This window comes from Chaetodon trifascialis, chromosome 24, assembly GCF_039877785.1.
Source record: "Chaetodon trifascialis isolate fChaTrf1 chromosome 24, fChaTrf1.hap1, whole genome shotgun sequence".
Classification (NCBI taxonomy): Eukaryota; Metazoa; Chordata; class Actinopteri; order Chaetodontiformes; family Chaetodontidae; genus Chaetodon; species Chaetodon trifascialis.
The window spans coordinates 12106602-12130458 of record NC_092079.1 but is presented as its reverse complement, the minus strand read 5'-3'; the positions used below and the strand labels follow the sequence as shown (position 1 = coordinate 12130458).

The 23857-nt window shown below is 44.3% G+C and overlaps 2 protein-coding genes across 2 annotated transcripts in view; one reads left to right on the top strand and one right to left on the bottom strand.

The window, feature by feature from the left end:
• Positions 1 to 9432, bottom strand: part of dmd (dystrophin) — a 166624-nt gene extending 157192 nt beyond the window's left edge. Inside the window, exon 1 of the mRNA XM_070994174.1 lies at positions 9374 to 9432. The gene's annotated coding sequence lies outside the window, so the exon portion shown is untranslated. The remainder of the gene's footprint in view (positions 1 to 9373) is intronic.
• LOC139352111 (calcipressin-1-like) overlaps positions 1 to 20759 on the top strand; it is a 248609-nt gene extending 227850 nt beyond the window's left edge. Inside the window, exon 6 of the transcript XR_011603623.1 lies at positions 20741 to 20759. The gene's annotated coding sequence lies outside the window, so the exon portion shown is untranslated. The remainder of the gene's footprint in view (positions 1 to 20740) is intronic.
• The last annotated feature ends 3098 nt before the right edge of the window (positions 20760 to 23857 follow it).

Below are 23857 nucleotides of genomic sequence, written 5' to 3'. Positions count from 1 at the left end.
TCCTCTAACAAAAAGTTTGGAAAAATGAATTTCGGTTAACTTCAATTGTACTCCAGCTTTCACCTACACTGGGGACGTATGAGCAAGCAGGCGAATGGGGAAGTGGGCAGCTGTTTGTCTGATGCTACAGAACGCATCTTTACAGAGCAGCTTGTTAACCATAAAAAAAACAAAGAAAACAAGTAAGACGGCTTTAACGTTTATTCAGACAAGATGTACACGGAGATGATGTGGAGGTGAGCTGCACTGCAGAACGCTATCAGGCAGGAAGCTGTGGTATCTAACTGTTTAATTCATATCTCTGAGCGTTTCAGTCTCTCTCTGTGAGCTAGTGCACAGGAATTACAAATGCAGACAGGCTCACACACACAGAGGAAAACACGCATATACACAGAGATTTTCCAGTCAAGGATATTGCTAATTGTCATTTCCAGACAGATTTTACATGACTCTAAGCAGCAGCATTTAACACGGTGTCTAGTGTGCGTCCTTTAGATTAGACTTCAAGACATTCAGATGCCTCCAAATACATATTTTCCACATTAGGTGACTCATGGCTAAATCCCAAGATTTCACGCAGATTTTGAGCTTTTGTTTCACAGCTAAAAAGAAAATGTCACCTCCTGTAAAAAACCTTGAAATCTCACCTTGAGGTGGTTGTATTCTGTTCATTTTTTGAGTCAATTACAACAAACAGAAGGTTGTTGTTGGTGAAGGTAAAGAGGAGATGACTGATTTGTGTCAGGAGAGAAAAACATGCTTCCAAGGAGAGAAAAGACCCCGTGCTCGACCGTCCAACACAAACACCTCAAGGTGAAATGAACAATGAGAATATATTAACATTATCATATATATTGTCCCTGCACAAAAGCAAGAAAAGCTCTAATGTAGGATTGGTATGCTAAATCACCATGAGACAGTGTTGCTGGAGGGTACATTATGTTTAGACTTTGCTTACTTACAAATGCATGCTGGGAAAGGAGAACAGGGGAAGAAATCTGAATCAAACTGGTAAAATGTCAGCGAGCCACTGCATATCTGTGCTGTGCAGCACGCGGAGCAACGTCACCGGACAGCTAATGTTTTCTCAAAGTCCCTCTCGACATGTGACTCTCCGTGCAGAATCCCACTTACTCAGAGAGGCAAACATAAAAGTGATGCGTCATCCGAACATTTTCAGCCCGGCCGCTTGTCTTTCTGTCGCAGCTATTCCCACAAACTCTTTTTGGGGCCCTTCGCTGAAAGGACGATAATTAGTGAGAAACAACAGCATTGAGAGTTGCTGTCAGTGACGCTTTATCTAAGTCCTGAGAGAAACATTTCCAGCTCAGGCTGCGAGTTGTCATCTTTGACAAGCGACAACAGAAATGACTTTGTGATGACAAAAGTGTTCTTGACGTATGGACAGCAGAATTCATTTCATTCACAATCATTTCTTATCGCTTGATGAAAGCTTATTTATTTTAGGATCATTTTCAGGTATTAATCTATTTATAGTGATTTTAACACAGCTGTAATCTGTTACTTTATTGACACTGACTGTGCTTATGATGACAAAGCTAACATGCTGATGGTCAGCAGGTACAATGTTTACCATGTTCATGTTAGCTCAGTGTGCTAGCATGGTCACACTGGCTAACTAGCAACAGTACAGCCGAGGCTGACAGGAAGCACTGGACCTGCTGATGGCGCTAGATGATCATCATGAAGGGAACATGAACATGTTAACTAAATGCAAAGCTAATTCAATATTTGGGGAGATATTTCCCCAAAGTGGTGGACTGACAGAAGAAACAGATCAACACTGTCATTCTTTGAGCTTTGCCAGCAGCAAGGATAAAGATAAAGAGTGAGTTAAAATAGAGGCAAACCCATCTGCACGCTGTTTCTGGGTAGCAGCTGAATCAGGGCCTGCAGCCTTTCTCCTGTTTTTCCTTGTATCTGACCTCGGGATGGTCTGCCACATTCACTTACACTCAAAAAACTCAAAACACGCAGTACAACTGCAATTAGCATTTAGATTTAAAGGCGCTACAAGTTCCCGTTTACCACTTCTGAGGTAACACTTGTAGCCTGTATCAGCGCTGACATGGATCACCAGAGCAAATGATGATGTGGACTGCGGACGCGGATGAGATTAAGGGTCTGCATTCTTCAACGCAGGTAAGCTGACCAGCAGAACGACTTGCCTGAAGGCTGTGCATTCATTCAAAGGTGAAGCTACTCTGAGGACCGAGGCAGATATGATTCTGACTGACGTGTTAGCATGTGTTTGATATGCTATGATCATAGTGTAAGCAGGTGGGATGTGGGCTTTGGAGGAGTGACGGCGCTCACTTCCACTCAGTGAACGCTGGTCAGATCAGCTAAAAAACGCCAGACTCTAGTTAACGTTAGTGTCGTTTAATTTCACCCTGGTGGCTCATACATACTTTGGACTGCACTTCCCCTTGACGCTAATCAAACCCTCCAGTGCACCATCCCCCGGATCGCTCTGGGTGTGTGTGGCTGCAGCTTCAGGAGCCTTTTGTTTGGACATATTTTCATCGAGCGGCTCGCTTCACATGAAGACAGCAGCGTCTTTTCCACCCAGTTTCCCTGCGTGTGTTTCTCTCAGACTTGTGTGATACTGTGAAATGTTACAGAGGTGGAAAATGTCCATTGTATTCTACTTTCAGGCTGCGTTCAAGGTGCTGAATTTAGGGCTGCCAGATCCAAATTGAGAGGTTTTTTGGTGTAGATTTTGCACACTGGAATACTGAAGTTGCGTCATACTTTGAATTGAACGAATCAGCGTCTAAAATTGTTTGAGCTTCTTTGAATGCCTTGAAGTTTTTACGCTTGGCTGAGAAAACAGGACAAAGTGCAAAGGAAACGGAAAAGGGACTTGAACATCCAGCGAGGAGACGAAAACATCAGATCTGTGTGGAGCAATCTGTCACACACACACTCTTCTTCTGTGATGGTTTAACGGCACCAGCTGATGAATTTGCTCCACTAACTTTTTCATAAACAGGAGTGATGGAAAAACATGTTAACTCATTTTTCCTTTTGCCAATTTTCTGGATCTTTGTTTCAACTTCACGTCACGTTTGAATGGAAACCTGGCTCAGAACTGATCCTGTATCAGTTTCAAACACTGTTGAACATACAAACATAACCCATAATAACATGACAGGCCTCCTGCACTGTATATACTTACTTCTGTAATGTAGTGAATGTCTTATATATTTTACATATGGACCCTGAAAACTTTGATATCTTCAGTAAAATTAAATATTCATGACAAATAGGCACAAAGTTATTCAGCGTTATCAGGACTGTGCAGGTGGAGTTTGATCAGATCTGAATGACAGCATAAATCTACCAACTGCCAATGGATTTTGATTCCAACGTTAGTTATCTGCAAAGATTGGTGCAAAGAAATACGTGACATGACCTTTCCCCAACGGTGCCCCGCCCACCTCGAACCAGTGAGAAGCTCAGACAGAAAATTACAGAAAATCACTCATGTGAAATAACCTAAATTGTGTTGAACTTGCGCTGAAATGTCTGTGCTCATGTGGGACACCATCGGAGTCAGAGGCTGATGGAGAAAATACGTTTTCAGGGCTTTAAGGTCTCTTAAAGGGCCGGCTCACCCTGCCATAAATGCAAATAAGTGTAGGATTGAATCAGCCAGGCTCCAAAGCAACGAAAGAGTCTCCCAGTGACAAAATCAAGCCATCAACTTAATACACCTCGCCATTGTTTGCATGGTTTCTATAAATTGAGGATACTCGAGCGTCACTGACAGAACAGCAGAAACACATTGTGCAGTAATGCTATTTTTCACAGCAGTTTGCCAAAAGTCTATCAAAAACACAGCTGGCAGTAAACCAGCTTTAAAATGATTTCTAATGGGTTGGCAGAGCTGCCAATCAGACACCCCAAATCCCCCTGAAAAGGCACACCTTTTAAATCTTCATACAGTGAGCTTGGCAAACGATGACCTTTAAATCTACAGCACCTCGCAAGTTATGAACCTCTAAGCAGACCAACAAGCAGCCCGGTCTGTCACGCTGCTCCACAAGCAGGTCCAGACTAGTCTGGACTTGGAAAAGGATCGCTCAGCTCTTGTAACGTGTGACAGCTCTTAATTTTCACATCTTCATGCAGACCTGGTTAGAAATCCCAGAAGAAATCCCTCTGCAGTCAGGGACACTGGAAGTCGAGCAGAGAGAAACTCGCTGTGTGTGATTGTATCGCACTAAATGCCGTGCAAAGCTCTAGTCTTCGGCGTAGTGGTTTAAAACGCGCTGATAAACAACAGAATTACACTGAATTACCAAATAAACGTTCATTTCTCTCCTCTTGTCCTTTTAACACAATCACTCATACGTGTTCGCTTTCGGTTTCTTCATTTTCATGCTTGGAATCAGATATAAGGAGTTATTTAGTGAGCTTTAAAGGTGGATTTTGTTATCTCTGGACAGCCAGGCTAGCTGATTCCAGTCTTTATGCTAAGATAAGATAACCGGCTGTTAGCTCTGGCTTCATGTTTACCGTACAGACATGAGAGCGGTATCAATCTGCACGTCTAACTGCAGAAAGGGGGGTTTGTTTCCTGACCTTAGATGGACAGCAGCTCTCCAAAGGTAGACTTCAAGTTCAATATATTAGTTCCCTGACTGGACTGAACCTCTCCAGCTGTGTCTGGTCAGGGGTCTTCTGACAGGATGATGAGGATTCCTCTGAAGAGCTGCTGCAAAACGCCTCGATGGGTTCGCATCTGAATTCACTTTTTATATTGCTAAGCTAACTTCTCGCAGTCTACTCTGGTTTAAAGTCGCCAAACTTGTCAGATGCAGACACCGCGGTGCTGTGATATAGCAACTGGGAGAATTATTCCACAAAATTACATTTGTGTCATCAGCATAATGAGGCATCCAAGACCACTCGAACAAGGAAATTGTGCTCTCCTCAGCTCTGAAAGTTGTCTGTGTTTCTAATCCTCTCATCTCGCCCCAGCTCAGCTCTCCTCCTCTGTTTGGTTCCCCTGCCTCATTGTCCTCTCCTGTCCCCTCTCTTCCTATCAGAGTTATTCTGCTGTTTTTGAGGACCTGAGCAAACAGTGACAGCCAGGGTGTGAAATTAACACCAGGCGCCGGACGAATGCCGCCCTCCCCTCTTTTTTCCATCTATTTTCCTCCATTTCTGGATTCATTTGTCCATTCTGAACTTCCTGGGGGGAAGAAAGCACCAAAATAATTATCAACCAATCAATTAAACTCCGTCCTCTAAAATCTTTGTGCCAAAATGAATCACAAGACAAAATGTAACACCTAAAAAGGCTGGAATACAAATTTCCACCAAGGGCCTGCATTGCAAATCAGGTTTGTGGCTTCACTGAGCCTGAAGAGAGTGATTCGGGATAATCATGAAGCTGATTATCTGTTCATCAATTCAGCAACGAGCATGTGAAAGAGGTGAAGTCCTTGATAACAGCCAATCACATGTCATATAATCACTTCTGTCATGAGTGCTGATGCCCACAGAGAAATTAAACTGGGGCAGCAGAAACTGATATTCGGGTGAAAAATTAGGTATAATCTTGCAACCCGAGTAGAAGAAGAAGCAACAGAAACAAGGAAAAATATATCTGGATCATGAACATGAGGGACCTTGTTCAGCAGTCGAGCGTGAGAATCTAACCGGAGAGATGATCCATTTAGTTTCCAGAATGACATTTTAGTGTTATTTATCACATCAACAAAACGATTATGAATAACTGAAACATCTATTAACGGCTAAAAGTAAAGCGAGACCGCTGCTGCTGCCAAAGCAGAGAAGAAAAAGGCCCGAATGAAGGAAATGACACTCGCAAGGTCACTTGACGTTATAATGGGCTCCTGTAGATGGAAGAAGAGCATAAAAAACATCTTTACCCTCAAAAACTTTGTCGGGAGTGACAGATCCACCATTAAACATGATCTCATGGGATGACTTATAAATAGCACGCCACTTTTAAGAACATCCTGCGTCATCACGATTAGAATACTTTATTGATTCCCGAGGGGAAACTGGATCAGGTGCTACCATCGTACGACAAAAACTACAAAAGGACATAAGAAACATCTCAGAGAGCGTTAAAAATATGTCCACTGTACAGCAAGAAATACTTAAGTAAGCTTAGGAGTTTTGGACTCGCAAGGTTAAGGCACCAAAACTGGTGGTTTGGGTTAACTTAAGTTAACTTCAGCTCACAGCCGCTCTACGGTGGCCACTGTGAACACAATGTTCGGCTTGTCCGTTAAATGCAGGTGACATATTGCAGTACGTGCCTCACTGGGATGGAATCAGCTGCTGATGCTCTTGAAGTACCAGCTGTGGTTGGTAAACAAGAAAAAAGAGCTCAGTTTCCTGCCCTGGTGACAGATTCTCATATATTCCTGAAGTGCCTCTTTTTATGGTTTGCTGAGTAGCAAATCACACTAAAATCAGACAACGCTGCCTCACTGCCAGGCATCTATCCACCCTTTTTCTCCATATTTGTCTGGGCTGCCGTTACCAAACCGTCCATCTCCTGCCGTAACTCCGCCGTTCGCTCTCCCTGCCTGTCCTCGTCTGAACTTTTGTTTTGCTTTCACTCATTCTCCGTTGCTTCCTTCCTTCATCCTTTGCATCCTTGTCTCCTTCCCTCTCTACTTTCATTTTCTCCCCTCCTATAATCTTACGTTCTCCCATCTGCTGTCTCACTACCTCTTACTCTCCTGAGGCTTGTGTATATGTGTGTGTACTGTGTGTGTGTGCGTGCGTTTGGGAGACTCATCTATCTCGGATGGGGTAGTCATTATGCTTCGGTGAGTTTGGATGGATGAGGGGATCTCTTCCTCTCCCGCCTATATCTATCCCCCTCTTTCTACCTATCTCCTCGTCTCCCACCTCCCCCTCCAAATGTTCTCCCTCCTTCTCTCCTCTCTTAGTCATGGTTAGAGGGTATCAGGCAGGCTGGATGGAGAGGAGAGGGAGGGGGAGGAAGGAGAGGATAGGAAGGAGGTAAAGGGGCAGGAAGGGAGGAGACAAGGGGATGGGAGACAGAAGGAGGTGAGATGAGAGAGAAGGGGAGTAACAGAGGAAAGGGGAAGGGCAGAGAGAAGATGAGAGGAGGAAGGGGGAGAAATGGAGGAGATGACAGGAATCGAGGATGGGAGAGGAGAAACATGAAAAGGAGGATGTGAGATGGGAAAGGGAAAAGGGAAGGAAATGGAAGAAAAGGGATGAGAGAATGGGGAGATGAGAGGATGGAAGAAAAGATGAGGAGAAGTGAAGGAAGGACAAGAAAAAGGGAAGAAGCCATGAGAGGAGAGGAGGACAGGAAAAGGAAAGGAAAGGAGGAAAGAGAAGGGAAGGAGGGAAGAGGAGAGGGGTTGAGGTAGAAAGGAAAGGAAACAAGAGGACAGGACAGGCAATGAGAGAAAATGAAAGAAGAAGGGAAGGAAAGATAGGAGATGAGATGAAAGGAGGAGAGGAGAGGAGAGGAGAGGAGAGGAGAGGAGAGGAGAGGAGAGGAGAGGAGAGGAGAGGAAAAGGAAAGGAAAGGGAAAAGGAAAGGAAAGATGGGGAGAGAGGAGAGGAGAGGAAAAGGCTGGAGGGGACAGGAAAGGAAAGGAAAGACGAGGAGAGAGGAGAGGAGAACATCCCACCAGCCTGTCTGTCCCTTTTCTGGCTTTAATCAGACTCTGTTTCAATAGCGTTACTCACCCACACACACAAACGAGCACCAACACGCACACATACTGTATGCACACACTCACCTAAGTCTCCGTCACCATGGCAACGGCACACCTCTAGCACCCTTGTAATCAACTTTGAAAATGGGAAAAGAAGTGATGTGCTGGCACGCAGGAAACACACACGAGCACACACCGCAAACAAACACACACACACAGGCATAAACACAGAAATGTAATTAGAATTAAATTCCAAACAAGTGATTCAGTCCCCATGGGGGGGTGGGGTGGGGTGGGGGGCACTAACTGAGTTAAGGGACGACAAAGTGCACCAGACAACAATCCAGCAGCTAAAAAGAGAGATGACAAAGTGCATTTTAGGGAAATACAGCACACAGCATCACAAGAAACCTGGAAAATGCAGCACACTCTCCTGCCTCCGGGTTTCTCTTTATCCGAAATTTACCAAACCACATCTCCGCACAGATTGGATGTGGCGGGAATAACTGTGGTGGGTTGGTGCGTGTTTGTATGAATCGCAGCCGTAAAAGGAAATGCCTCCAAAATCGTCCGTGACTCTGAGAGACGAAGAGGAAACAGCCTGAGATGAAAGGAGGTGGAAAACGCTGCGAGCGTTAAAAGAAAAGAAAGCTTTCTTCCTGTTTGTTTTCTTGTCAAAATACTAAGAAATAAATGACAACGAAACACAGGAGGGGTTCATCCAGAGAGACATGAAGCAGAATGAAGAGACAGAGGTGGAGTGCATGACACCCCCAGCCAGATCTCCACCCTCTTCACCTCCACCTCTTTGTTTTCCACTAAAATCGAGAGATAAAGACGGTTTCTGAGGAGCAAGCATGTGGAATCTCCTCAGCCCAGTCTCACCTAAAACATTTAATAGACCTGTTGATCCGCTAGAAGATCCCATGTCGACTGTGCACGTGTCTATGAAGGCGCAGTGCCAGCAGGGGGCGATGATGAACTGGATGGAAGTACGACCAGAGCACAACTAAAAGTGACTTTTCAAGCCCAGCGAACTCCTACAAATTTTGTGCCATTTGCTGAAAACTGGAAAAAAGTAGAAGTGTCTTAAAAATATTAACAAACGTCATCAGCGCAAAAATAAGTAAGAAACCCATAAAGAAGCTAAAAACAGCAACCAGATGACAACGTGGACAAAAACTGGAATTTTGTAATATTTAATCAGTTTTGGCAACAATGTAACTTTAACATTCATTCCAATAAAGGTTCTTTGAATTTGACTCGATGACTGTTTCCCTTCGAGATGCACCAAAATCGGCCTTTAGTCGCAGCAAATCTGATATGAATAATTTGGAATCACTATTCATGTTCTCATCACATCATCATTTTCAGTTAAGCTAAAATTCTTGAAATCTGCTTGCTTCAGCTTCTCACACACGAGGGTTTGCTGGTTTTGTTTGTCATCTTTAATATTCTCTCTAACATCTATTCCTGTTCTTTACATGTGCACGTATAGTAAATACAAGTTCATATGTTTCCTGCCCATATTACTACACAGGGATGTGAGAAGCAGTGTGTGATCAGGTGGAAGAGGCTCGGAGTCCGGTGAGAGGCCGGCAGTGCAGACAGGGAACAGAAGGTACCATGAATAATGGGAAGGAAACAGGAAGCTGTCTTACCTTAGCCAACTGTGAGTTTACCCATTTTGTGAAAGTCTTCTTCTGAACGTCTTCTCTTTCATCTGTCGGGAGAAAAAAACACTGACTGTCAGGAGAAGGATCTGTACATATCTGTGTGTGTGTGTGTGTGCGTGTGTGTGTGAGGGTTTGTGATCAGATGAAGCAATCTCAGAGTTCAGGTCATGTCAGATGTGTGGCAGCAGTTCAAAAAGAACATGAAAAGGGCGCACGCACACTTTGATGAGTACCACTACATACCAGATACCAATCTCTCTGACTGACTGGTTGACAATCGAAACATGCTTAAATGTGTCTCTTTGGATATCAGGCTTCTCTCTCTCTCTGTCTCTCTCTCTCTCACACACACACACACACACACACACACACACACACACACACACACACACACACACACAACGCAAGTGGTGCTCAGCATGATAAGAGGCTCCTCTAATCTTGCTCAGGGCTAATTGCATCCTCATCATATCAATCAGCACGCCACTTCCAGGCCATCACCAGCGCCGTCACGCATCAGACTGGAGTGAGTCAGCACGGCTTCCACTTGTTGCCCCCGTGGGAAGACCCCCCTCTCTACTACTTAAAAATTATTACCGTGATCAGAGTCATTGTGGTGCCGCTCTGCATCTGCGGCTCATCAACAAAACCCAGATTCAGCTGTCAAGTGAAAGAGACGTCGGTGCTTTGCGTTGAGCAGATGTGGTGAAAGTGACTCATCGACCACTGCATGTGTTTTAATCTTCTTCTGTCAATCATTGAGTGAGAGTAGGTGTTATTACTTTGTATCCAAGTCTCATTTTGGAATGAAACTCATCCTATGAAGTATTTACTGCACTGCAGAAGAAGCTGATCGCTCGTAGGCTCTAAATAAGCAAAACGACCACGGCTGCTCCAGCACAACAGAGCAGTTACAACACGCACACTCAACTAAAATACTGAATTTCACGATAAATAAGGAATAAACAATTACAAAACTATTCCTTTTGTATATAATAACTGGAATTATACCACTTTGAGCCTACGGCCATGCTAGCAGCTCTGTCAGGTTGTACTTAGCAATGCTTTGAGCTAAATGCTAACATCAGCCTGCTCGTACATGCTGTTTTTAGCATGTCTACAACGTTAGCATGCTAACATGTGCTAATTTACACAAAGCTCAACTGAAGCTGATGTGAATGTCATTAGTTTTGCAGGTATTCGATGAAGGACCAGGTCAGAGGATCGCCATCATCACCACTGCTAAAAGCAAAAACAGGTGAATCTTACTCTTAGATTTGAAACTGATGACTCAATGCCAAAACTCTTCCCTCCTACAAGCACCGTCCATCTGTAATGTCAGCTTTCTCCGCAACAAAGGAAAACAGCCATTCATGGTTCTGCTGTCACAAATGTGAAGATTTGCTGTTTTTTTCTTTAATTATTCTATTTATTTTAATAAATTTCTAGTAATTTTGAGGTTTTGGACCATTGGTTGGACACAACAAACATTAAGTAATTGTGAAATTGATTCATTGTGATGCCATTTCTGACTAAATTTTCTGATTGTGCTGACATAATGTTACTTCACATTTTCAATGCAGGACTTTTACTCATACCCGAGTATTTTTACCACGTGATAGTAGACTATACGGGCATATGGCAGGGGACGTTATCCTCCACCATACAGGCTGTTTTTCTCTGTAGCAGAGCGGCGTACTGTGACCTGTGACATGCATTACAATGGAAATGACGACATGATGACTTATAATAACACACCTCTCCCCCGCCTCTCTCATTTGACTGGAAATGGGGTCACTTCCCATTACTACGGATAATAAATTACACTCTCATCCTGAAACAGAACATCAGGTTAAATATTATACCAACCCAGCTAACAGTACTCTTCCAGCGCGTGTGTGTGTGAGTGTGTGTGTGTGTGTGTGTGTGTGTGTGTGTGTGAGTGTTGACACCAGCCAGGCATTGACTAATGGAGCTGATAATGAAACTTCTCCCTTAATTAAAAGGTCCCACATTGAGCAGTGCACTGTGGTGAGACGGTGGACACAGACACACACGCACAGGTATGCGCACATACACAAGCATGCAGTCTCAAGCACGCATACACATTTACGCACGCGTATCTGTTGTGAGATAATGGCTGGCTGACCGCTGAAGCATGAATGAAACAGAAGCATGTAGCAAACAATCTCATCTCACGTGTGATCCATCCATATCTGTGTGCAGTGTGTGTGCGTGTGTGTCACTATATTCCCATGATGCAGGATGCACTTCTCTATGCATTAATGCCTGCCTTTAATGCGAAAGTGAACTGCTGTTATGGGCCCCTGTGTGTGTTCATGAATGTAATTTCGGATGCTGCGTGTGTGTGTGTACATGTCTGTGTTTTCGTTTCGTTTCGTTTCGTTCTGTTTCGTTTCATTTTGTTTCGTTTCGTTTCGTTTCGTTTCGTTTCATTTTGTTTCGTTTCGTTTTGTTTCGTTTCGTTTCGTTTCGTTTCGTTTCATTTTGTTTCGTTTCGTTTCGTTTCGGCGTCCTTGGCCAGAAGCTCAGATCTTTACACAGGTAAATAATTTTATGCTGATTTGGTTTAATTGAACTGTGTTCATCTTCAGTACACCTCTGACCTGTGCCATATCACCAACAGCACAAAGTCTGTTAATTAGCGCCTTTAAATGCACTCAATTCGAGTGGTTTTAAACATATAAGATTATGGATTTATGGAATGTAAGAAACACATCTCTGACCACCTTCTGCAATGAAGCAAACTGCAAACAAATTTCCAATAATTAGCAAAACAAAAGGAAACGTGATGTGTTTCCTTTCACTACTGCTTCCATGGACCTTTAAGTCATGTCCTTTATGTATGTCACCATTTATTCACCAACTCTGCTCCCACTGCACTTTGTCGCATTTTGCTTTTATGGATACACCAATTTCTGTCTTATCTATAGATTTTTATTTCATGTTAGAGCCACTGTGGCTGCAGACTCAAGGTCTTGTGAATATTTTCTTTCTTTCTGCATCTCACAACTTAGCGCAACGCTTAACCTGCAAGAGGCCTGATTTACACTTCATAAAGCAGTTGGTCCTATAGCGTTTAATATCCACAGAGAAGGACGTGTGTGTCTTTAGTGGCAGGAAGGATTGAGAGAGACACTTTTCAACCTCAGCATCAACATGACAAAGCCTACAGCAGCACTGTAAAGATGTGCTTCACCTGCAAAATGTCACTGAAAGAGATGGAAAACAGCTCTGGTCTGTTGGACTATTGGTCGCTCTCGGTCACATAATTTATTGAAACTGCTGGCTGCAGCTTATTTACTCTGAGGCTTGTTCACAGCGCTGTGTGGTCTTAACAGAACGTAACTGGATGTTTTTGACAGCTGGCATTGTCATTTACAGTCGATGCCTTTCTGACAGAACATGCCTTTGTTGGCCCGGCTCCTGACCACGTGGATCGGCTTGGGAGGTCCTTACTTTCATCTTCATTTCAGAGCGTAGATCATCTTCAACGTGACTGGAGTTTAGCGTGTTACAGTCTTATAATAATATTACGATACTAGGATTGCACTGAGCATAAAGTACCCTGGTTATTCCTGTCCCTGTGTACATGATTTTCCTGCACCAGCGAGTGTGTGTGTCCTACCGTACATGAACATTTCCTTGTGTGTTTGAGAGGCTGTGTGCAAATTTGCATATGTGTGTGTGCTGTCAGGAACAATGCGTGAGTGTGTGAGAATTAGCAGGGAGGGCAGGAAGCAGTCAAAGCGTGAGGCACGATCAATAGTCCATTTAAACTGTTGTTCTGCGAGTCAAACCTGCAGGAGCTTCACACACACACACACACACACACACACACATGCACACACACACACACAGGAAGTTATGCATGGACACACACAGATATACTCTTGGTGCATACACACAGCCACATGCATCTCATTAAAGAGGCTCCAACATTAATAGCTTAATCTTGGCTTGAGAGAGGCGTCAGAGAGATGAGAAAGAGGAGAAATCAAGTGGAGAGGTGGCGAAGAGAGCGAAAGAAGGAAATGAAATCCTGGGAAGAGGAAAGAGAAAACTGATTGGACAAGACCTGAAAGACAAAAGGGAGCGAGAGGAAAGAGCGCAGGAAGAAATCGAACGACTGGCAAAAACAGTGAGAGAGAAGAAGAAAAACAGACAGAGAGGAAAGTAAAGACAGCCGATAGTTAAGAGAAAGAGAAGGGCACAAACCTGGAGGACGCAGAGTGAAGGACAGAAAAGAAGATGGACGATCAGTCTCAAACAGGTTTCCATGACCAGAGGCAGAGCTCGAGAAAACATCTGCGTGACAGCTCACAATCATTTTGCCAAACTGGAAAACAGCTTTAAATGTACGTTTCCGCTGACACACATGCCATCAAACAGGGTGAGCTGAGGACACACTTGGAACATGTGCAGAATCTTATTAACCATATTTTCTGGGACTACATTGTCCAGTAAAACCAGTTCTTTGGCTGAGATGAAGGTGTTCGTCTGGCTACTAAATCAGTGTCATTGTTTGTGTTGATTGTTAACAAACCCGGCTGTAAATGTAAGCCCGCGGCGCATTCGCTGCTGCGCTCACAATCAATCCTCCGCTTGATCAAAAGATCGTTTCTCAAAGTGTGCTCCCACATCTCAGAGGAAATCACCCGAGTTCACGCGGAGAGGCGAGCCTCGACCCTGCCTGCCTTTCAAGTTTACATCACAAGATGATTGTTTCAAAAGCACCGCAGCGACTTCAACGCTCTGTAAGTGGTTTCACTGAGAGGGCGGCGGCCCGAGGAAGTAGCTGCGAAGATAAAATAACATGTGTGATGATGTTTAATGACATAATGAAGAGAAAGAAAACACTGCAGGAGCTGAGTCTGATAGTGAGGTCTGATATGAGGCCTCTGCAGCTACTAGCATAGCACGCCTTAATCTGCGACTGAACTGTCAGCACTCGAGTTGCATTGTGGGTAATGTCGGCGGCAGGTTTAGACTAGGAAGGAGAATGTGTGAAATAAAAAAGACAGCATTTTGGCTCGGCTACATAGATTTTATACATTTTTACAGGAGCAACCAAACTAAATCACAGGAGCCACTAAGATCAGCAGCAATGCACCTCAGTGTTAAAGTGAGTGAGTCATAAAACAAGTAATTAATAAAGCTCATTTCACAGCCATCACTGGATTATGCAGTAAAATTGGTGCAATTTGGAGAATAAAAGGATGAAGATGTGGTCAGCAACATGCTGATGGTGTTTGGCGTTAAACAGAATCTAGTTTGAAATTTGTTTCATGTATTAAATTTATGACAGTTTATAAAATATCTGATGTGCTCATGAAACCTACTGGAATCAGGTCAGATCTTTTCCCTGCCCACCGTTCATATTCACCGACACCCCCAGTCACCTGCCCACCAGTGATTAAGCTCATTTAGAGCTGCAAAAATTGACTATACAATAAACTGACAACAATTTTGATGGTAATTTTTCCAGCAAAATGTGAGGCTTTGCTGCTTTTTTTGGTCTGAAGAACTAAACACACTGGGATTTAGAAAACTGATGGCCGTTTTTCACTATTTTCTGACATTTTATAGACGGAACGAATAATGATCTTCATCCTCTCGGCTTAGGAGTTTGCTAAGACACTCAAAAGAAACTCTTAGTAGCATCATTTAGGAGGATTTGTGGTAGTGAGATAAGATACTTGTTGGAGATGGCCCCAGGTGGTTTCTTTGTGTAAACAGCCAACAGGATGTGCTGAGATCGTGAGGTAAATAGTTTAAGTAAATGAGAGTCCTCCCCAGCAGGACTGAATGATGCTGAGCACCTGGGACAGCTCCAGGATCAGCACTGTGGACAGCGCCCGTGGCAGGCAGTGGAGGAACAGTCAGTAAACCTGATCCAGCAGACCGTTAGACCACATCTGATGCTGCACAGCTCACACAAACAGAAAAACAATGAATCAGTCAATGGAAAAATAATCAATGAGTTCTTCTTCGAGCAGAAGAGGATTTCCTGCTTCTCCTTTCTGCAGCATTGTGAAGCGAATATGCTTGGCGAAGGTTTGTAATGGAATATCCATGACAGCACAAGATGAGCAGAACTCATTTTTCCATTTCTCTTGATCTGTCTGCCTTTAGTAATGCGAGTGTATCGAGTCGGCCTTCTGCAGGAAGGATTTTGTAATTTAAGGACACAAATGACTAATGCGAAGGAAGGATTTGTCAAAGATTTCTCCAGACTCCCACTGGGCTTCACACTTTTCGGAATAAGACTCTCCAGTTGGTTTCCAAACATACTGTTCTGTGTTCCCTGGAGAAAAACGTTTTGAACGCCTCCCGCCGAGAAGGAAGCTGCGCTGGCAACAGAACTAGCAGTTAACTAGACGGCCAGACAGCAGGAGACGGTCGTCCAGACCTGCGGCACGCCTGCCGTCCGCCAAAGCTCAGCGCATGACAAACAACAGAAAGTGACAAAAGGAAGGAGAAGGAACAGGAGTGTGGATCCACAGCTCCAACGGCTGCATCAAAGCAGCTGTCCGGCTAATAGAGTCTGGTGAAACTAGGCGGGAGGGAGGAGCTGGATCAAACATGGGGCGTACATTCAACCCATCAGTTTCCCGGCTAATGACGGCGAGGCAAACTGGAAGGTTGTTTTGATCCATCACGGACAGCAGCTGGAGCCTGTCAGCAGACTTCTGTGGAAGAACACAGGCTCGGAAAATCCTGAGGAAACAAAGACCGGGAGGAGAGAAATCTGAGGTCGGACCTGCACTAAGTGCAGAGCTGATAGTCGTGAAATATGGACGCACATTCTGTCTAGCCATAATAAAACTGAGGAATATACGCAAGAGGGTGGAGTGGTCAAAATCTGCTCTCAAGTAAAAACACAAGTTTAGAATAACAGTAGAAATAAAAGTACTGATAATCTTCAAATGTATTTAACACACTCATGATTCACAGAAGAATATGAGTTAACCTGTCATGTGAGGTTTCATCATTCATGAAGCCGAGGAAGGCCGTTTGTAGCTGAAACCTCAGCGCAGCGCTCACAACCGAAGCTAGCTGCGCTCTGCTAGCTCGAGCTACTAGCCGCACTCAGCCAGGACAGCTTTCAATACATTTTAAATACAATTGTAACGAAGCAGAATATTTAGCTACATGTAATGCTAAAAAAAGATTTTACATAAAGTGCGTGTTAGCCTGCAGAGAGGCTAACATTTATGCGAGCCCTTTGTGACATAAATGACATAAAGTCAAGTTATTTCTGTCAAACAGCTGAACATTTGACTGTGTGTGACTGCGCTTCACTTGCAGGGAAACATCAAAACGTTTTCTGTGCTAAAGGCTCATGACACCCAAGTGTTCAAGGTAGAAAAACACACACATTGTTTTCCCACCTAGAGTAAACTTGCTCAGCATCAGTGGCCATTACCAGGCTCAGGCTCTCAGGAAGCACAGAGCCGACACTTAAAATCCTCCCTGTTGCCAGAGAGCAAGTTCAAAATAAATAAAATGATTAAAGTTTCAGCACGCCAGCAACATGGACATCCTTTTTGTCTTCCTTAATGGCTTTTGCTTTCAAAATGGAAAAGGACAAAGCGAGCACTCTCCCCAAGTAGGCAAACAGAAATCCATAAATACATTTTCAGCTTGAGTCATTACCTTCCATTTACACGGCATTTAGCAGATGCTTGTGTGGAGGGTGGCTTACCAAATGTGCAACAGTCAGGAAAAGCTAAAGGTCTTGCTTCGTCAAATTTTTCCATCAGCCAAAAAAATGAGTCCAGGCCAAGAAAAAGACAAGACAGAGGACAAAAACCCAATGTCTCTGCCACAATCATGAACTGCGTGCAGAATTAGTGATTGAGACAAAGCAAGGACGCAGTGAAAGTAACAGTTTGCTAATATTTTTCATCTAATCTTGCAGAGCTATTATAAAGAAGCCATGGCGGGGTGCTGGGTGTCTCACACCATCATGGACACTATCATGGTGGTTGTTTCACAGTTAGCAGAGCAGAGAGTAGCTGTAGGTAGTGAATTACTGTTTGAGCTGCTGCAACAACACGTTTAAAGCTTTCATGGTGAACTCCAGCAGGGATTGAAGAAATGAGGTCCCCAGAGAGGACACGCACGGCCCAGACAAGCGTTTCAGACGGCGCCGCTCGTAATGCAGCCCTGAAACTATCAAAGTATGGCCTAGTTATTGTCTGGTCTCTGCTTGTGCCTGTTCACCTGTTGGCTCAAAGCTATGAAAGAGACACAGAGCTTTCATGCAGCACCAAACAGGACTACTTAAGAGACTGTCAATGTCAAACTTTCAAACCACGTTCATTTCTCATTTACAGCACAAGCAAGTTCGCACTAAAACACAATGTTTTTCACCTAAAACTCAAAGAGAAATTCAAATATTTTTGACAACTGTAAGTCATGCTGACTTACCACTCGCCACCTCATTTCAAAATAAACTTAAAGTAGCCTGTTAGCTTAGCTGTGTTAGCTTTCTGCACGCTAGCCGCCAGCGAACCAAAGTAGCTGCTTATTTGTCTGCACACTCCAGTATGTTTTTAATGTTTTAATGGAAGAAGGCTCGTTACCATCCATCCAAATCAGTGTCATTTATGCTTTCTAATGATCACCATCATTGATGTCCATCACAAATAAACATCCACATGTGTATTATTACTGCAGATGAACGGGCAGCTAACAAAAAAGCAAGTTGTGACCAAAAAAGGACGTTTTTCAAGAGCAAACATCACCAATCAAGCAATCCAGTTTCAAAACAGTGCAGCGAACTTGATTTCCGACTGCTGTCTAATCATCATTAAGCAGAAGGGAAGTTAAAGCTGTGTTAGAGTGAAAAGTAAACTGTAAACCTCCATATATTAGTTGTACTTTCTGCAGCAGTCAGTGTAATCCTCTTGTGCGATGCAAATGAACTTGACATCACACAAAGGGGTGATGCTTCGTTATCGCTTGGCCTGCACAGGCTGCAGTGATACACTTGATTTATACTTTTACAGCTACAAATTTTCGTAATTATAAGAATTCATCCTGAAGCACGTCCTTATTAAACCTCCATCATGCCTGTACGCCACATGCCTTAGGTTATGTTCAGCCGCTGGCACGCCAGCCTCTCCATAGCATCTCAGCATTCTCAGAGCCAAGACCACTAATTAACTGAGTCTGACGCTAAATGTCATTTATATGTCACATATCAGCCTGGAGATTATGCAGAACCTTTACTTATCTTCCCAAAATGTATTTCTAATGGACTGACACCGCCTGTGATAGATGGATAAATTCATGTTAACTGTCCGATCCATCATGCGGGCCGGCCTCAACAGGCCTGTCACCGTCCTAATGGAGCTCACACAAAGTGTAAGCAAAGAAGCCCCGCGAGGGCAAACAAGTGATCCGTCTCCGTTGTCGGCATGGCCCGGCGCAACGGCCATGTTTGTCGCTGTTTTGGCACCGGCTGCCTAGCAACGGTCACGGCCATTAGCTGCGGAAGGAATCTGAGACCAAATCCAATCAGATCAGGTCATTACTGAGAGATGAGAAGGGGAGGAAGTGATGGAGAGGGGGAAGACGGAGAGGGAGATGGCTGCTGGAGAGAGAGGGAAGAGGCGGAAATGATGAAGAGGAGAGAGGTGAGGGAAAGAGATGAAGAAGGAGAGACAGAGTGACAGGGAAAAAGGGGAAAAGAGGGAACCTGGATGAGCGGTGGCAGCAGGAGATGATTGGAAAGTGAGAGGCATGGATGACACGCTTATGTCAGCCTCAATGTCAATTAGCACACACAACACACACACACACACTCAAACTAATGTCAGCCTCACTGTCTGCTCGTGCCATACACACTGTTATTCACCTAATCTTGTGACCTGTCTCTCCGTCTGACACACACAGGAAGTGCACACCGAGAAGAAAATCACACTGTGACGCTTTCCCCATTTCAGTGGGAATATTTGCTTTTAATGTTCGCTGGAATAAATAAAACAAAACTGATGATGGTGTGATTTTTGCTCGGGTGTGTGCCAAACAAGCATGTTCCCTTACGTGTGGAGGACGTGATTAGTAGGCCGGGGCACCTCTTAACACCGCGGTGCTTCATCTATAACGGCGCGTTGTGACACGTTTTACCTTCAGCAAAGAATTACAGCTGGTTTGATTGCACTTGGTTAAATTACGATATCGATATTCCGATTAATTTTTCAGCCCAAGTGCACATCGGCCGCTGAGAGGCTGGAGAGAAAACGAAGAGCTGTGTGTGCGTGTGTGTGTTACATTTCAAAGTAAGGCTGCCACAGATGCACTCCAGCCCTTTCTCTTCAGCAGGAGAGGCACAGATGGGCTGAACTACTGCTACACACTTGTGTGTGCGCGTCTGCAGCTGTCCAGGAAAAAATACATGAACAAGCTCCAAAATGTGGAGCTGATACCCATCATCTGCAGCCAGAGAGCGGGGAGGAGGACAGAGGGAGGAGGAGAACAGAAGAAAAAGAAACTGGAGACGGCAGCGAGACGGTCATAAAAAACAGAAACCGCTTCAGAGACTTTTAGCCTCTCTCATTAAATCACGTCCACCAACTGCCAATCACAGCCCTGCACACCACACTGCTCTCACACTGAAAATCTGGAATACACACACTTTCCAGCGGGTAGTTGATCTTCTTACACGGGAAAAAATACGTCATCAACCCATTACACTCCGATTCAAATGCACAGAAGCTTGTGATGTCGCCTTCCCTTCAGGTAAGCGCTACTTTAAACCAGCGTACCTGAACGCCTCGCAAAGCTCAGGTTTGAAACAGAGAAAACAAACATAGAATAAAGAGAAACCGCCACGCAAGTCCCCTTAAAGTGACATAATCACAGCGTGCACGGATTCAGGCGTGTTTGGAAAGAAAAAGAGATCAGAGGGAGAGAAGGTGAACAGACGAGGAAAGAGAAAAAGACCAGAGCGAGTAAATAAGATGGAAGACGAAAACTGCAGGAGGAACAAAGCGACAGAGATGACAGAGATAAATGAAAAGAGGAGAGAAAAACAAAGCGAGGGATCGTACAAAGCTCCAGGGACAAAGAGAGAAAAGAGGACTAAGAGAGAGAGAGAGTACAGTAATAGATGAGTGTGACATGGGATGTGTGTGTGTGTGAGAGGGAGATGAGCAAAGACTAATTTCCCCTGGCTGGTAAAACCCTGTTATACTGTACATTCACACCCCCTCTGATGGAAACATATGGCACTGTGTGTGTGTGTGTGTGTGTGTGCAGACACTGGGGAGTGTGCGGGAAAAGGTGTGACATCTAACTGTGTCTGTGGGAAACACAAAGACCTGTGTGTGTGTGTGCGTGTGTGTGTGTCACTTAAGGGCAGAAAATGTGACTCGATAGCAGCAATAGTTGATTTTGCTGCTGTTTCTGTACAAATGTCCACGTCAACAAATCGACGCAGCAGAATCTAAAGGTGCACTTAGACAAAAGTAACCAAGGCCATTACACCCGCTACACCAGCACAAAGCCACAGCAGACGCCCCGTCACCCCCTCTCTCACTGTGTATCCCTCACAGTCATTCTCCCTCAGCTCAAATCAATCGCTTTCTGGCCGGCGAACCACACGCACACACTGTCAGCCACAAACCGCAAACTCCCCGCTGAACAATTCGCCTGAGCTCAGCGGAACAAATTAGCCACACACAAACTCATTTCTGCTCCTGTTTATTCATCAATGTTTGGACGAAGCGTCAGTTCATTGGAGGGCAGGGTTGTTTATAGGGCGCACTACACCCAGAAGTGCAAGAAAAACTGACAAAACGTTCATCTTTGGATATGTGTGTCAGTTGATGAACTCCGAGCTTCATCCTCTCTCAGCGTCTCTATTATTCTTGTGTGTGGACGGCGTCCCCTGTGGTCTGTCCTCTTTCCGGGTCTCTGCGGCACAGAAATAATCGTGTGGAGTGTGTGGGAGTTGCTAATGACTCAGCGAGCGTTTAATGCACGAGCTATCAGTAGAAGCTAGTGGGAATCAATGCTGGAGTTAGCAAGCTAGCTCGCCTAGCCTAATGCAAACTTTGCAGCAACAGTGTGACGTCCTCCAGCGCACCACACATGTTGACGGCGCCTGCAAATAGGACAGTTTGTCTTTATTCTGAGTGTTTAAGTTGGAGAAGCGTTTTTACACACCTGTCCATGCATGAAGCCATTTAAGCCTGTTTGTGCTGTCCCATCATATGCTTACCGCACCTGTGTGCGTGTGTGTGTGCGTGTGTGTATGCGCGCGTGTGTGTGTGCGCCACAAGACACAGCTCCCACCTGTTCCAGATTAACCCAGTGTGCTCCTTTGCCAGGTAAGGATTAACCTCACTACAAACGCAGATTAAGAACACACACGGACGGCGGAAGCTCTGAGGCGGAAACACACACACACACACACACACACACACACACACACACACACACATGCGCATGCACAGTATACTGCATAGAGAGATACAGGATAGTAAAGGTACAGTAGAAAGATACACAGACAAAGGGGAGAAATTAGGATGTGTACACACACACACACACACACACACACACACACACACACACACACACACACACACACACACACACACCAGTCTGTCAGTGTCATGATAATTCCAACTGACAGATTACAGAGGCCGTCTCTCCGCTGTAATATATTTCCTACTTCCCCACTGCGTCCCTCCTCCATCTCCCATCTCTTTCTCATACCAATTTATGTCTTCATAAAAGCAGACTTTCTTGTAATTACCTCTTCTATAAAGAAAAGTAATCTTTGCTCCTGCTGTGTTTTATTAGACAGGAAGCCTTGGAGGGCTTTTCTCCACTCTGTCTCTTTTTCCATTGAGGCACTTCAAACACTAAACACGACTGTTGCATTTGCACAGTTTGAAAGGCAAAACTCTGTAGCCGTCGATGAACAAATGTCGCCTATTCAGACATTTCTGCACGCACAAAAATAAAAATCACCTCGTTCCCCAGTCAGGCTGAAGTCTGTGCCGGCGGGCCCTCGGGTCACGCAGCTTCCTCTGCACATCAAGACCATGTCAGCTTTCAATTCACATCCAAGATATGAAAAACTAAAGTTGGAAGCTACCTCCAGGTTTGTTTCGCTGCAGCTGTCTCCATATCTGTCAGTCTACTCACTCCATACGCTGCTTCAATCTCGCTCAAATTTCTCCGCTCATTTTCATCATCCAAGAGTGTATTTTCTCATCCCTGTAATTGGAAAATTGTTCAGATCTGCTGTGAATGGGGATTACTGGTACTGGCATCAGATTTCAGGACCGTATCAGAAAAAAAAAAGATATTATATCAGAAAATTGAACAAATCCAAAAACTGATAGGACTAGCGATGCGGTGAAAAATGACTTGTTTACGTGCTTTTGTACACATGCTGTAGAGGTGTTTTCTGGGATGCACAGCTTTCATTAAGGTACACATAACACAATGTGTGTGATACCCACAATCCCCTGTGCACAGCTCTGCACAGACCTGTTTAGACATGCAAAATGCACAGGCATAACCTCAAGCTTAATGGAGGAGTTCTGGCATAATTGAGGTTTTTGTCCATCTCCCGTGGCTACAATAACTTTCCACTGACCTTCAACAACTTCAGTTTTATCTTGTGCCTCAGCAGAAGTCTTTAATGGACTTTCAGGAATTCCTCCAAAATGGTCCAAAAAGCAGCAGAGGAATGCGAAAGACGTAGTTTTTCATCTGTAAATGTTGTCTCATAACAAACTCACGCACGGCTGCATCGAAAACACATAAAATATGAATGAAAATACACCCAAACCACACAAATATTGCATCAGCCAAGTGAAGTGCTCAGAGATGCATCTGGCAAAGTTAATAACAAAGTCTAATTCACATGTAACAACACAGAGACCGTGACAGGAAGGGCAGCAGCAAGAAGATCAATACCTCTCTCATATCTTTCCCTTAAATATGTAACTTGACCAGATTAGCTCAGCATGCAGACTAGAAAGCAGATGAAAAGTCCAAACAGCTCCAACTCCCTGTGAAACACCTGATAACAGAGCTTTACAGTAGCTGGCACCATTGAAAGCATCTGAAATATTAAAAAGACAGGAGTCAAAAGAGTCTACGAGAGTCACACAGTCCGGAAAGCCCAATGCTAATGTGAGTGACGCAGCAACATCTGTCTGAAGAGCTGCAAAACTATAGCGCTGAGGACGAGGAATGTCTTATCTGTCTCGCTTTAAACCTGAGTTTTGACACAAATGCACAACAAACAAGGCCAGTTGTGACGTGCTCGTGTAACGTTAGCTGTTGACTCTGGTCTAAATGCCCTCTGCTGTGCCTGGATGTACAATGTGTGTGAAGGCCAGGCCAGAGTGTAAACTCTGAAGATCATGTCTGGTAAATGAGAGGAAATATCTCACAGTTCAGGTTTTCGACTGT